General features: G+C 44.8%; 1 pseudogene; it reads left to right on the top strand.

The window, feature by feature from the left end:
- Positions 1-221: 221 nt before the first annotated feature.
- On the top strand, positions 222-16235 carry LOC136480426 (disease resistance protein Pik-2-like; annotated as a pseudogene).
- The last annotated feature ends 671 nt before the right edge of the window (positions 16236-16906 follow it).

Genomic DNA, 16906 nt, shown 5'->3' with positions numbered 1-16906 from the left:
GGGAGGCAAGAGGCACATATGCCTTGCTGTGGACATGGGTAAAGTCGCAGAAGAATCTGGCTTCCCTGCTTCCAGGGCAGCCATTATGGGTTTCCGCTGTTCTGCTGGCAGCTCAGTCATTTACATTTATGGGAGACCTGTCATCAGGCAGCAGGTCGTATGAACATCAACTCCTCCATCTGCCACAAATCCACAGATAAACACAACTCGCTCGCAGCTCCATGGAGGCGACGGCGCTGAGCGTGGGCAAGTCCGTGCTAAATGGAGCGCTTGACTACGCCAAATCCGCGTTCGCGGAGGAGGTGGCCTTGCAGCTCGGCATACAGCGCGACCACGCGTTCATCACCGACGAGCTTGAGATGATGCGGTCTTTCATGATGGAGGCGCACGAGGAGAGGGACGACAGCAAGGTGGTCAAGACCTGGGTGAAGCAGGTCCGCGACACGGCCTACGACGTCGAGGACAACCTCCAGGATTTCTCTGTCCGTCTGGAAAAGCCATCCTGGTGGCGATTCCCTTGCACGCTGCTGGAGCGGCGTCGTGTGGCCCAGCAGATGAAGGAGCTCAGGGCCAAGGTTGAGGACGTCAGCCAGAGAAACGCGCGGTACCAGCTCATCAAAGGCTCGGGATCCAAGGCCGCCACCGCCACCGCCACCGCTGCGGAGCAATCTAGCGCCATTGCTGCGGCCATCTTTGGTGTTGATGATGCAAGGCATGCCTCCAAGCAAATGAACCAGAGGGTGGACCTCGTCCAGTTGATCAGCATGGATGACGAGGACCCTAAAGTGATCGCCGTGTGGGGGACAAGCGGCGATATCGGCATAGCTTCCACCATCATGGAAGCTTATGAGAACCAAGATGTCCAAGGGAGATTTTCAGGACGAGCATGGGTCAGAGTGATGCATCCTTTCAGCCCAAGAGGCTTTGTCCAGAGCTTGGTGACCGAGTTTCAAGCAGCTGAAGGGGTTGAGGTTCTCTTGCAGATAGAGGAGGCAGAGCAAGATTTAGCTAAGAAGTTCAATGAATATGTGAACAAGAAGAGGTGTCTCATTGTGCTGAATGACCTGTCCACCATAGAAGAGTGGAATCAGATCAAAAAATGCTTCCAGAATATTAAGAAAGGAAGCCGAATCATAGTGTCAACAATGCAAGTTGAACTTGCAAGCTTATGTGCAGGGCAAGAAAGCCAAGCATCAGAACTAAAGAGATTGTCTCATGATCAAACTCTTTATGCATTCTACAAAAAGGTAATATTCAGTTACTCTATATTTAGAAATCGTCTCATTCTGAATATTACAATACCTCTTCGTATCCTTCTAATTCAATAATCTAGGCTAGTTAACGTGTGAGTTGGAGTTACCATGTCACTAGAAACAGAAGAACTAATATATGCTTTTGCAAAAAAAATAATGCAATTAACTCTTAACAGCTAATGATATGGTTTTTCATTTGTGCTCATGGAAATGCATCGTAAATCTTTGAGCGTTTCAAAACACTAGCCACAAATATACATAGAACCATAAAAATGTTCAAATTAGTCCATCAACCCAACCCATGCCCCTGCTGGTGTGTTAATAATGATAAAAGATATTCCTGGTAGAAATCATGTACTAATTAGCGCCCACAACTAATCTAATTTCTTATCTTTGCCCTCTCTCGATTGTTCATGTTCTAACATTGTAGATGCTTTATTACCTCTATCCAATTTTGATAGATTCTGGTTAAAAATTAATATACATTTCCTCCCTCATTTATATTTTTTTAATGATAATAACAACTTCTTTTATACATTCTACAATAGCACTCAGGAAGGGCAGACACTATCCAGAAAAATTGAAGGCAAAAGGACCATCCTAATTAATCATTGCTTTCTTTTGTTTAGGGTTCTCAAGAAGGAAGCGATTCATTGAGCACAGTGTCTAGCCGAGAAGCAGCCACAATCCCTACAGAAGACCCTACACAAGTCCCTGTTGAGATAATAAAGGGTGATCTATCTATTGCTTTGGAGGAATCTCAACTCATTGGCCGAAAGAAGGAGATAGATGACATTGTCAAGTTATTAATTTCAAAAAATAGCCAACAGGTTGAGGTGATCTCTGTGTGGGGAATGGGTGGTCTTGGAAAAACCGCTCTAGTTAGCAGTGCTTATAAAAGCCCAAAGCTGAGTGACAAGTTTGAGATGTTTGTTTTTGTCACAATCATGCGTCCTTTTCATCTTGCGGAACTACTTAAAACCTTGGTTGATCGACTAGATCAAGGATCTTCTACAAAGCAGCAACTGTTGGATAATAATAGAGCTGGCACCAAAAAATCATTAGCAACAATGAGTGTTGAAAAGTTGATCGAGGAGTTGAAAAGGTTTCTAAACATGAAGAGTTGCTTGATTGTTCTGGATGACGTGTCATCTATCTTGGAATGGGATCAGATAAGACCATGTCTGGTCTCTTGTCATTTGAAGGAGACAAGCCAAATCATTGTGACTACAAGAGAAAAAGATATTGCAGAGCATTGCTCAGGAAACCACGACAATGTCTACAACTTAAAAGTCCTAGATCCGGATGACGCCCTGCACCTCTTCCGCAAAAAGGTAACATAAACGTGCTTCCTCCATTTTGCTTCATTTATTTTGAAAAACATACATGCACACATAAAAAATATTTAGTTTAGAAACATGAAGTCTCAAATATGTCTTCATAATCTCATGATCTTTGTTATTTTATATGTATCTTCGAATAGAAATAGCACTAAAAAATTTGTGTTGGAGACTCATGCGAAAAACATAAATTTTTTTATTAGTGGGCATTGACATTTAGCGGTAGCCTCCTCCAAAAGCTATAGCGGGATACAGCGGAAGCAATTTCATTTAGCGGTTTTGTAGAAAACATGAAAAATATTAATTAGTTATGTAGAAAAACATGTCATTAAGGAAATTTTTGTGAATACAGATACTCACATACATGTATAAGGATCTGTGATACATATTTCTAGGTCTATTACATAACATTCATTAAAAAGATCAAGATACTCACGGCTATAATCAGTATTTATATTACTTTAATGCTCAAAACCAAACAATTCAAAAATTGTACAATAGTTCATTACATCTTTTATTATTTAAATATCACAACAAAGATGCATAGATTATAGTCAAAAAGAGCAACCAATGAATATTTGCCTTGGTCAATATTTGCGGTGTTAAACGTATTTGCGTGGCTAAACCAAATAGCGGTGTTTAGCAGAGCTATATTGTCATTAGCGTTAACAACGGAACAATTGGCAATATCATAGGGGTAGACCCTATGAAAAAGCTATAGCGGAGCTGTAGCAAGCTATTTAAAACCTTTGTAGCAGTACAAAGGTTTTAAGACATGCATATTTAATGTCCTTTTTTATAGCTTTTATTCTCATTTCTTAAGTTCCACTTAGCTTCTCACACATTTATTCTTGAGTGAACCCACAAACTATTCTATCATTTACAAAGAGTTCCTTCAATGCTATTTAAACTTATTATAACCTTCCCTTATATACCACTGAAAATTATGTGTTTTATTCATTGCCATCAATTTATATTTTTTGATCCCTTATATACCATTGCTATGATTTTTACATGAAACTTGAGAGTTAAGCAAGCTTTGTGGCTCCTTCCTTCCTAAGATAGTTTATCCAAACAAGAGTTATCACTCCCCAAATCCATCTCTCCCTTCCTAAATTGTAACTCTAGTCAACGGGCCACCGACCAGCACCGAGCACGGCCTGGAGCGCAGTTAGGCTTGCACACGCGGGGCAACGACGAGGATGAGGCGCGGGATGACGATGAGGACAAAATGTGGGCCAGGAGAGAGTGGCCACAGGCATAGGCAAGGGTCCACATAGGGCACATCGGTCAAGACGAGGCACGGGCAACATGTAGGATGACCGCAAGGGCATGGTTGCAAGCTGGGCGATGACTAGCAGGTTGGGCAAGCTGCGGGAGGCACGCGGTGAACGCAAGAGAGGATGCGCTCGGCACGTCTGAGGCTAGACATGGGCCGTGGCATCGCATTGGTGGGTGTGCCATGCACCTGTGCCATTCTCGAGGCTGAAACACATGAGCCAGGGCCGGATAACTGGGCAAACAAGCTCCAATGAGGCAGCACGTCATTGAAATGACCAGTTGATGGCTAGAGGGGTGAATAGCCTATTAAAAATTTTCTACAAAGCACAACACTTAGCTCTTGTATTAGAAACAAAGGAGGACCCTAATAATTACTTCAACTAGACTTACAAGCTAAACAAGCACCCCCAACACATTTCTAGTGGAAGAGTAAAGCAACTAGTTGCACACTAGAGCAACAAGCACGGCTAAGCAAGATAGCTCCTCAACAAGTCTAGTGAACAAAGGTAAACAACAAGCTAACACTAGAGCTAGGCAACTACTCAAGCTAAGGCACAAGAGTTACACAACTACACTAGCTAGATGGACAACAAGTAAAAAAGCAAGTGTACGGAGCTCAAACCACACAAACAATAGAGGGGACACAATATTTTTCCCCGAGGTTCGGTAGCTTGCCGACTACCTACGTCTCTATTGAGGCTTGTTCAAGGATTGTTGCTCCTCTTCAAGCTCTAAGGCTCTGACGTGAGCACTCACCTATGAGCCAAACAATCACGAGGTAGACCACAAGCCCTGATCCACTAGAATTGCTCTTCGCTTCCACCGGCAGGGTCAGCACAAGAGCCCCTCATAAATCCTCCTCCAAAGCGCCCGTACAACCTCTATGCGGTGCTCGACAGAGTCTGTTTCCTCCAATCCATCTAGGTGGTGGTAACCACCAATAAAAATAAGAATTTCATAGCTTCTACTATCACTAGTGCCACTAGATACAAACACTCAATGCACACACTCTAGATCTTCTCCGATCTCACTCAAATGTGATCTCAATGTAAGAAAATGTGAGTAGAGAGGTTTCTTGAGCTCCAATAGGTGTGGATATCAGTAGGAGTTGTCAAGGGAGCTAAATTTCCTTACTACAGCCTCTATTTATAAGCCCACCCAAGAAAATAGTTGTTACCCACTCAGTGGGCTGGCTGCATACACACCACAAAGCTCTGGTGGTAGCACCAGAGCTCCAAATGTCTATGTTAACAGCTACTTTGAACTATCCATTACATAGCCCTTTCTTCTATGATATTTTGTCTAGTGACACTAGAGAAATCTAGTACCCCTCAGGAGCTAAAAATGCGTCAAAAACATACTCTTTGGAAACAACCTCCGTTGAACTCTTGGTAACTCCACCAGAGATTCCCGGTGCATTCTAGAGAGCACCCGAAGGGTGCAAAACCCCACGCGAATCCTCTAGTGATCCCTGGAGAATTATGGTGCCAACTCAATGCTCTCGGGAACATTTTGCATAACGTATTTTGGCCAACCAGAACTCTCTAGTGTTGTTCACCATAAGGTTCTAGTGAGTCTTTTGAATTCTCCCACACGCGTTAACTTCGTCGATCTCCTCCACATTTTCTAGCCCATTATCTGGTGCCCCTACTCTAGTGAGCACCAAAAGATAAGGTGATCTCTATTTAAACAACTATGCATGGCTGGGCAACCTAAGCTCTAGTGGTGCACCCTCTGGTGACCACAAGAGTTATTCGGTGTCAAGCCCCTATTTTAGGGTCCTTTGTGCATTATGTATCAGTCCCTGGATCAGTAGCTGATACACACAATTTGAACAAAATTGATATCAAAAACCATACTTTTATTACTAGCGGGGAAAACACATTACAAAGTTCATATGTACATAGCTGGGCCATAGGCCTTGATATATATATCAGAGTTCTAACACGACAGTCTTAAGTCATCGTGGCTCCATTCCTACAGGCAACTTGGACTGCGGACGTAAACCCTAGACTTATTTCTATATCCTGATCCTAGCGTAGTTCCTTTGGCATAGTCGTACGGCTCCGTCTTCGCATGCACTTCTATTGTCCTATTCTTGCATAGCTTGGATAATTCGATCCTCATATATATTCCCATAGCTTACTTCCTAAAAACATAGAATAGGGAGGATTGGGTACATAAAGTACTCAGCAAGCCCTAACTTGGGGTGGAGGTTAGGCGGATGGCGGAGGCTATGTGTGGTGGTGGTTTATGGTGGTGGAGGGATATATGTTGGTGATGATGGATAGTTATGTTAGGAATAAAGTCATATTAAAAAGGTGGTTGGGCCCTGGGAGAGTATTAATCCTTCTCGCCAGTTCTTGGGGTTTATAGGTTACATCCTACCAGATTAATAGATTCCAACTTACCAGATTATCACATTTTCTTTATATAAAAGCATCTAATCGTTTGTGAGCTCATCCCAACGATTGCCCATTCCGAGGATGTAGCTATTCGAATAGATTCAATACACTCTACAGAGATTGTACAAATTTCCCCACACGATAGGCATAATTTCTAACCATGCGCGGTGGCAGAAATAGGCCAAACGAGACCCCGTACCTGAAAGTACGCAACCTTAGATGTCCATATAATTCTACCATGGCTTCTCAGGGGTTGGAAAAACTTCATATTATACCACATCATCCATATCAATAATTTGGATGATACCACATCATCCATTTCAATAACCCAGATGATACCACATCATCCGGTCAATAAAAGGGGGGCTCGAACACGGCCAATCAAGGGGCTTAACATGGAAGATCACTTAGCAATCACGCCAACCGGACCATGCCATGGAAGATCCCTCAGCAACCGGGCCTTCTCCTGATATTCCGCTACCAACACCGGCCTTCTAGTAGAAATTATACTTATATCTAAAGGGGTGTGGAATCAAGTCTACCCATATAGATATGTGGCTGTACAGGATATCTGGCTAGGTGAGATGGCAAATGAACTGGTCCTTATATGACCAAAGCGAGTATCTCCCAACAGGAACCCTCACTAGGCGAACCTGCCAAAGGTAATCCACACCATGTGGAAATACCCCCACTCACTCCCGTCAAAAATAGGTTTTAGTTTACTAGTTCAATTATCATCACGATTAATGTTCTTAGTCCATGTCATAAAGTTCATATTATTCCTCAAGTATTCATCATATATCTTATATGCTCACAACAGTGATCCACTTAACAACATTAATAATGATAATATAAATTGTGTTTATTAGGTAATTAATGGAAAGTGGGAGGGAGTAGGTTGTATGGTGGAGATGGTGAATTGCGGTGATGGTGGAGAGATAGGAAGGGAAGTGATTTTAGAGATGGTGGATTATGTGGAGGGGATAAGGTAGGTGGGTGTTAGGACTTGCCTCCACTCACTGGCGAGTACATCCATATTCCAAGGTCCGATCCTTCTTATGCCTATGATTGTGCTTCGGGATCCCATCGTCCTCTATCTACGTTGTCTAGCGTTGGCAAACAAAAAGCATTTCAAGTAGCACATACAAAGCAGTCATAATCATTCAAGGGGGCGGTCCTAGATGGGTTTGCCTTATTTGGTTGGTGGGTTTCTATATCTAAGTTATCATTATTATGTCAATTTGAAGTAAGAGTTGGATGAAGAGGTCTCATCCAACAAGATGTGGCTTTTGTAGGTTAGGTTGGAAGGGTGTGGTCTCCTGATGGAAAACCAGACCACATTATTATATTTCACTATTATGTGAACCTGAAGGAGAAAGCCTGACTAAGTCATTATAAACGACTTGTCTGACTCCTAAAGGTCCACCGGGGTTTAGCGGGGTTAACTAGGTGAGTTTATGTATACATATTAATATACGTGGGAGGAGCTTGGGTAGTTAGGTATATGTATATACATTTTTATACACATACAGGGGGTGTAGGTTACTCGGAGGTGTAGGGTTATGATAGTGTAGGTTATGGCTAGGGTTAGTGACATATACGCACATGCATATGTATATGCCTAGGATTAATTAAGATGGAAAAGTGAGATGTAGAGGTTAGCCATACATAGGCGTATACCTAGGGTATAGGTGTCACGGGGTATATCCATGTATGCATACTATTGTATGTGATAGTGTGTGGGTATATTCGAGTATGTATGTTGTACACATACGCGAATATACGGTGATGGGTGCTATTATGGGTTAGTGTTAATAAAAAAATAAGAAAGGAAAAACAAACAAACTAGAATTTAAATGGGAACCAAATAGTAGAGCAAAGGATATAAATGGATAGGGCTTGATTTTAGAAGATTTTTGGTGGAGGAATCAAGGGATTTGGATTCAAGATGAAGGAGATATTGATTTTCCAAGATTTAATAGAAAAAGGATATGTGGAAATATATTTTAGAAATTATTTCTAGAATTTTAGTTAATGGAAAATGAGTGAAATTATTTGGGTAGGTTCTAGGGTGACTCTAGTTTATTTTAGAATTTTTTGAGAATTTTTCTGTAATTAAAAAGGCTTACTTTAATCTTCTGTGTATGTTCCCGTGTACCCCTAGCAAGTTCCTGTGGGCGACATGTGGGTCCAGGCTGTGGGCGCTGCCTGTTGGCACAGTTCGTGAACCGTTTCTTTACTGCGCTGTGCACCAGTTCTCTCCACCCTCCGGTTCATGTGCACCATGCCCATGGAGTTGGAAAGAGGAGGGATGGGGTGGTGAGGCTGCCACGTGGGGCCTGAGCAGCGTCGTGGTGCCTCCCCATTGGCGACGTGGCTGGGGCGTCGGCATTAGATGCCTTGGCCGCTCGGTGCCTGCCGGTCGTTCTCATCCACTCTGTGGGCTGGGAGACAGAAACAGAGGGGGGGGCGAGCGAGAGAGAGACGCAGGGCGCCAGTAGCGTATGGCGAGCGAGCAGGCCAGGGCAGTGGCTTGGCTCGGCGGCGTCCTGTGGAGGTGGAGCAGAGGGAGAGACAGAGCAGCGGCCGGCGGTCTCGGCGGCCTCGGGGTGGTGGCGCAAGGGGGAGAAGTAGAGCGGCGGGCGGCGGTGGTAGTCCAGGGCGCCGACGAAGTGGGCCCCCAGTGCGGAATGGAGAGAAGAGGAGCAGAGCAGAGAGGAAGAAGGGCAAAGCAGACCGGCGGATGGCTGGCGGGCGGCAGCGGCGCTCGGCTCCGGCGACTCGGTGCTGCGGCGGCAGCTGCAGGGTGGCTTCGGTCCTCAGCTCCGATACGGAGCTAGTCCGGGCAGTGGGCGGAGAGGAAGAAGAGGGAGAAGGGGAGAGCAGGGGCCCGGTGGAGCAGAGCGTGGCGCTCGGCCTCATCGACACCCTCCTATCTTCCCCTTGGTTCTTGCTTCCTCGATGATGGCCGCGGCGAGCTTCGCCGGCTCCCTTTTATAGGCGCGGCAGGGCGGTGACCACGGCAAAATATCCAGCCGACCGTTGATGGTTGCCTGCCGAGAGGATAAGGACGGCGTACGGCAGTTTGAGCTGGACGACGGGAAACTGGGAGTGGATGAGCTCGCCGGAAAATGACGCGGAAGAGAGGCGGTTCGCCGGAAAATATCCCCGGTGGTCGTTCTTCACGTGCGCAGAAACTGCCGCGGCATACGCGGTGGCTACGTGGCGTGGCGCGGCGTTCACGCGGTGCGGGCGCGGTGAGGCGGCGCTCTCGTGCTGCTCGGTCTGGGCCAAGCCGAGGGGACACTTGGGCTGGGCCCAATGGTAGAGGGGGTGAGCGTACACAGTAGACAAGTTTCCTTTTCCTTTTGTAAATAATAGATGATGGATTTTTCCAAAAAATGAGAAAAGGGTTTTGAAATAATTTGTTTTGGGTTCAAAGAAAAGAATTGAAAAATCAAGGAAGTTATTTTGGTGCCACAATTCTAGAAAAGCAAACATTCAAGCATTCAAGCAAACATTTCACACAAACACTCAAACAATTACAAATACAAAGAGCATGCATATGGTGAATTTTGATGCAAGGATTTTAGTTGTAAAAAAAATTTCAAGTTCAAATTTTTAGTAAATTTTATCTTGATGCAAAACACAGGGTGTTACATTTGGTGAGGGAAAAAACCCTACACTAATTCCTTCTCTCAAACCATTTTCAATTGCGCTAATTCGAAATGTACCCCCACGTAACCAGAACACCTTTAGCACTTGATTTAGCATTTTTGAAACATTTTCAAAGGATTTTCTCTTGCTTTTCTTATCGTGTCACTAGATCTAACACATGTGCAATGTTAGACCTCACCTAGAGGCACTAGACAACCATATTAGCTAATGAATTCTCCTCATTATAGTACGGTTATCTATCGTAAGCCCAGCCATTAACTTCTCTACACACCTTGGTTGGTGAAAACAAAGCCCTACTCTATTATGCATTTTCCTTCAGGCTTCCTCTTTCCACCAACATCCTTCTCCATCTTCTTCGCCTCGAGTTAAGCACTTCATCTCCATGGTCATCACCATCTCTTCTCATGGCTCGATGTATGTCTCAACCTCACTTTGTGGAACCTAGCTTAATCATCTCCAAGAAAGCATTAGTCCACTAGTTCTCACTCAATTACCAAAATCCATACAGGTCTTTTAAGCATGCTCCTGCTACGGCACATGTTGGTCTGGCCGCCCAAAGAGTCTTTCCTCGAGGGTCCAGTGGGAGGCGGTGAACGTCGAGGTGGTGGGCGTGGGCATCGTCTGCCTCATGGTCACGCACGCGCTGGCGATGGTTGGGCACAAAGTGGTCATGGCCAAGGTCGTCGTAGGCCTATGGCGGTAGACGAGGTGGCGGTAGTTAAGTTCTCCATGCTCAGCGACGGTTAGGGTTTTGAGTAAGGTCTCCACGCCCTGCAGCCTTAGAAGGTCAGGGCCCGAAGGCTCGTTCGGCCCGGCAATGGTTGCGGGTTGAGAGGCAGCAAGGTGCTAATGTGCAGGGCGGCAGAGGACATCTAGTTGGGCAGAGTCGGTGGCGGGGACGACGAATCGCTAGCGTGGTGCCCGAAGAGGGGCAGGGTGGAAGGTGGTGGTCGAGGTGACATAGGGAGGACGAATATGGGTGCGGAGAGAAAGAGAAGAAAGACGATGGGTTTAGAGAGAAGAGAGTGAAACAAAACATGCTCTGATACCTCTCCTTGTGCTTATTGATTAAAAGGGTCAGCCTAAGGCTAGCATGCAGGATTGCTGGTAGTCGAGCAAGCCGAGCATGGTCGAGGTGCCTCGGCCACCATGCACACAAGTGAGCATGGGCACCTCTTGGTCCGAAGTAGGGAGAGAGTCAAACTGGGAAGAAGGCAAATGTGGCTAAGGGGACTTTGGTCATTTCCACATCAAACGAACAACCCGACTAGCCCTAATAGTAAAGGAATCCCCTTAAATGGCATATAAGGGAGCAATAAAATTACAGAATGGCCCTAACTACCAAATGTAACACCGAGGATATTTTTAACCTATTCAGATGTTACCATATGTCTTAAAAGTTCTGCTAAAATTGCTGAAAACTATGGGATCTTCCTGTGTAAACTGGATGCCTCGGATAAACACAACAAAAATATATCACATGAAAAATAAGTAAGCAACATATAGCCATCAAAGCCCAACCCAATGACCAAAACATTCCACCATCCTAACCACACGACCATTACAACGACAATAGATATTCCATTGACCAAGGCTAACATAATTAAGTAGCTAAGACTAATTAAAATAGATCACATATTTGCAACGATTGTGTGTGCTCATGAAGGAGGTGCTACTTCCAATCTCATCAGTGAATAAATCACTCAATTGATACTTAAAGCCAAATAAACGCAAGAGCTAGAAGAAATACTCAACAAGTACGATTTAGGATAAAGAAAATGTATACCATATCACTAAACCATTAAGAACATCATAAGGAAAGTATCTTTTCCTTTTCTTTGAAACATCAATGAAACAACGATTTCCATATGATCAATATTCGAAGACATCGTTAGCATTTACTAGCACAAATGAGAAAGCGATGCCAGCACTTATAAAAATATGAATACAAGAACTAAAGTCCATATCCTGTTGCACTGAAGCATGAAAAAGTTTCCTAGAAAAAATAACTTGAGTAAAAGGTAGGACAGCGGAAAACATGAATCATGAAACTTTTGACAAGCAATGGTGTCATTAAATTTGAACCCAACCACCATATGAATATACAAATAACGAAAAATAGCATTGAACAAGTTGACGAATCAACCAACATGCCAGCTATGATATCACACAAGTTTGTTATGCACTTGCCTTGATAAGAGCTCACTATTAGATACTCACCACTGGAACTCTTGGCCCATGGAACAAACCAACACTTAGGAACTATTCCATGATGAGTATGAGTCTATAGCATCGATCTTGAACTATTATAACGATCAATGATTGCAAAATTTTCATTGTTTGTTAAACTACACCAAACAACAAAATTATTTTGATGAACTCTCCAAAACCCTTAATCATATGGGATGGGAACAAAACCTTCATTTTTTTAGAAACATATCGATGAGACCTAAGTATTTTGTTTAGGATATTGTTGAGATTTTGATCCAACTAACTCTAGAAACTCATTGAATAAATCAGCCTATTTACCTTGAGATCAAAATTGATCTACGATGATTAAATGGGCCCCAATATGAAATTCATACATGTAGCGACTAATTTGGATCTTAAATGGGACAACATGTGTCTTGTAACACACCAAAACAAGGAATTGGCGACTTGGGACATTCAATGCAAGGATAACTCAAAAAGCTTCATAAATATGGCTGCAGTGGCTAAAATCGTTCCATGAGTTAAGAATCATATAATCCAGTTCTCACGTTAGCACAAGCGAGTTTGACTAGGCATGTACTTGCACATGTGCACTACCAGGTTGCGGAGAATTCCTATCGGCTCTGAAAATTCCTGACGGTTTTTAAAAAACCGACGGGAATTAAGATAACTCCTGTCGATTTGAAAAAACCAACAGGAAACACTTGTAGGATTCCTGTCGGCTCCCAAAAATCATCAGGAATTCGATAAAACCGTCATGAAACGTGTGGTACTCGTGACAGTTAGACTGAACCGACAGGAATTTTGTTCCTGTCGGCTACAGACCGACAGGAGACCTCGGTCTCTCCAAATAGCGAAAAAAACACCGCGTCCTTCTTATTCGCGCACGTGAGATGGCTTGGCACGAAGAAATCCCGTGCTATTTTTTAGTGGGCCCATCCACGAATTGGAATAGTATATAAAAGAACCCAAAAACCCTAGGCCCATTTGTCCACCGCCGCCCACATCTCCCGCTGCATCCGACGCCGCCCCGTTCTGCTTCGGCGTGGGATTGGAGCTGGCGACGCCGCCACCCCTGCCCTCCCCCTACATCCGCTCCCCCAGCTCACGGCCTCACCTGCATCCACCGCCCCTGCCCTCCCCCTGCATTCGCCCCACCCCGCTCACAGTCTCAATTGGATCCGCCGCTGCCGCCCCTCACCTGCATCCCCCCCCCCCCCTCACAGCCTCAACTGGATCCGCCGCCGCCGCCGCCACCCCCGCGGTCTGCACGCACCGGTGCCGGCCCCTCCGACTATACCCGACGCCGGCCCCACACTTAGGGGTTCATTTCAATAAAACCACGCTAGGTAGAGGTGTGTAGACTAGGGCATGCAAGCAGACTTAAGCGTGGCCAAGAGGCTAGAACAATGATGAAGAAATAGGTGCATTAATATAACATTTATAATTGAAATATTATAGCATAGCAAGTCTAGTCGTGTAGGCATGGGCCTACTCGCTAGTTCTAGTAGTAAGTGAGGAGAGACCTAAGTAGTTTTTACTTAAATTGTTTCATTTAAAAAATACTTAAACTGTACCCATATCAGGTATTTGGGAAGACCGAAGGTTTGTTTGAGAAGAGACACGACTTGATTGAAGAAGAAAAACAAATCCTAAAGAAGTGCGGTGGACTTCCCCTTGCAATAGCTGTCATAGGTGGCTTCTTGGCAAGCCGACCAAAGACGGTAGAAGAGTGGAGAAAGTTGAATGAGAATATCAGAGCTGAGTTAGAGATGAATCCAGAGCTTGGGATAATAAGAGCTGTGCTTGAGAAAAGCTATGATGGTTTACCCTACCATCTCAAGTCTTGTTTCTTATATCTGTCCATATTTCCTGAAGACCAGACCATTAGTCGAAGGCGTTTGGTGCATCGGTGGATAGCAGAAGGTTACTCTTCTGAGGCACATGGGAAGTCTGCCAGTCAAATAGCTGATGACTACTTCGTGGAACTCAAGAACAGAAGCATGATTTTACCATCTCATCAATCAGTTTACAGCAGGAAATCAATAGACTCTTGCAAAGTCCACGATCTCATCCGTGACATTGCCATCTCCAAGTCAATGGAGGAAAACCTTGTCTTCACATTGAAAGAAGGCTGCAGCATGAATATCCATGGCCCAATACGCCATCTTGCTGTAAGTAGCAACTGGAAGGGAGATAAGAGTGAATTCGAGGGCATAGTGGACATGTCCCGAATACGATCGCTGTCTCTGTTTGGGAAGTGGAAGCCATTTTTCATTTCTGAGAAGATGAGATTTCTACGAGTGCTCGACTTGGAAGGGACTAATTGGGATCTAAAATATCATCACCTTGATCAGATTTGGAAGCTTATTCACCTAAAATACCTTTCTCTACGGGGATGCATTGACATTGATCTACTGCCAGATTCATTGGGCAACCTGAGGCAACTCCAAACGCTAGACGTCAGAAATACATGCGTAAGGGCTCTGCCAAAAACCATCATCAAACTTCGGAAGCTACAGTACATCCATGCTGGACGGAAAGCAGATTACGTAATAAGCGAGGAAACTGATAGTTTAATGAAGAGGTGTATTGTGGGGTCGTGTCTTTGTGCAACTTGTTGCCTACCTCTTGTTTGGGACATTGGTGGCCGCAGCTGTAAGGCCCTTACCCGGCGTGATGCATGCACTTTTGCTTGCTGTGTGCAAATCCCAGCTCTCGTGACAGGAGCACCTTATCAAGAAAGAGGTGCTATGGTGCCAAAGGGGATCAGAAAACTTAAAGATTTGCACACACTATCTGAAGTGAATGTCAGAAGGGGCGGAAATAACGTTCTACGGGGCATCGGAATGCTCACAGCATTGCGCAAGTTAGGAGTGAGCGGCATCAACAAGAAGAATGGTCGCGCGTTTTGCTCGGCCACTTCCAATCTCAGCAGGCTGGAATCACTGTTGGTGAGTTCAGCAGGAAAGCCAGGTTTGTGTGGTTGCTTGGATGAGATATCCTCACCTCCGGAAAACCTGCAGAGCCTCAAGCTGTACGGCAATCTGGAAAAGTTGCCGGTATGGATAGAGAAGCTCCAGCATCTGGTGAAGTTGAAACTAGTAGGCACGTGGCTATTGGAGTACGATGCTACTATGGAATTCCTTGGGAAACTACCGAAGCTAGAAATTTTAGTTCTGCTTGGCAACAGGTCGTCGTTTCAGTGTGAAGAACTTGATTTCAAATCTCCGCAGGGCGGAATAGCATTCGGAAGCCTCAGGGTGTTTACCCTTCAAGTGACAGCGAACATCAAATCAATCAAATTTGAGGAAGGAGCAATGCCCAAACTGGAGCGGCTGCGGGTCAGAGGGGAAGTAAACAATAAAATTGATTTTTCTGGGCTAGGATTTCTCCCAAGCATCAAGGAGGTCCAGCACACAGTTTTCTTTACTGTGGATATATTGGCACAGGATAGACGCCGCTCCTGATCCTGAGACTCAAAACAAGATATTGGTGGAAGACATACAGGAACAAAGGCCCAAGATAGGTGAGCTCAAGACAGCTAGCTGAGAATACAAACGAACCCATTGTGACAATGGACTTAGTACGGTGGACTGAGTGAGTCTCGGACAGGTATGTACGTTTGCCATTTTTGCGCGACTCTTTGATAGATACACAGGAATTTATCAAAGTCCTTTCGGCAATTAAGAAACGCTTTATGGTACCTACGTGTCTTTCGCAGATACAGGTTCAGATGATCACCCGTCAGAGGCTGAAGAAGATCAGCGGGCTGCCTGGGAGCAACTGCCAGGTGGGTCCAAGTCCAATATGGTGGGTGCGTACCAGTGCCCGTGCCTCCATTCCCTTGTGCTTTGGTGTTTTTGAGTGTTTCAATTATTTGTGCGTTTGAGTGTTTCAATTATTTGTCCTACGTGTGTTATTTATTTCATTATTTGTGTGTTTGAGTGCTTCAATTCAATTGTTTGGTTGTACGTGTGACGTGTCTGTGCCTCCGGGTGGTTATTATATATGAATGCCCCCTTCATCCTGTTTCTACTTGCTTTCATCTGTTTCTGAAGATATGAAGATGTTGTTACAGTGTTACGTGACAAGAATCCACTCAGTGGCATTATTTATATGGCCAGTTCAAATACTTGTTTAGAAGTGGCCAAAGTTTATTTCCTTTTGTATGTCGACATACACATGCGCTTTATCATGGTTTCCATTTTCTGTTTGGTGAGAACTATATTGCTAGATTTTGGAGATGATGTTAATTAGCTGCAATTTATAAAACTAGAGCTAGCTCATGAGATGAATCATGAATGGAACGGAAGTACAGAACGGAACAGTGGGCTTCACGCTAGCGAGCCACGGAGCCCCCAAGCTAGTAGTGGTGGGCCTAGTGATTTCAGTTGCCAAGGAACCGAGACTTTGGGAGCCCAACGCGGTGCTACTAGTTGGTACACGCAGAGAAAACAAAAACAACCCAGATGCTTCAGCTCGCACACGCTAAACGACAAAAAAAAATTATAAATGAACTCTTGCCACCGCCGCCGGAGATGAAGCAGGTGGCAGTGTCAGGGTTTGGGATTTCGGGGGTTTCAATGCTCTCCGCGCTTAGAATGGGCTGCCACAGAGAGGTTGCTAGAGAGGCAGTGGTCGTGGTCGAGACGGCGGCGGGTGACGGGGGCACCTCCCACCGAGCAGTGGAAGAGGGTGGTTGGGTAGTGCCGGCTGCGAGTGTGTCCACTAAAGA

This window comes from Miscanthus floridulus, chromosome 9, assembly GCF_019320115.1.
Source record: "Miscanthus floridulus cultivar M001 chromosome 9, ASM1932011v1, whole genome shotgun sequence".
Taxonomy (NCBI): domain Eukaryota; kingdom Viridiplantae; phylum Streptophyta; class Magnoliopsida; order Poales; family Poaceae; genus Miscanthus; species Miscanthus floridulus.
The sequence above is the reverse complement of the archived record's forward strand: the minus strand, read 5'-3'. Positions and strand labels throughout refer to the sequence as shown.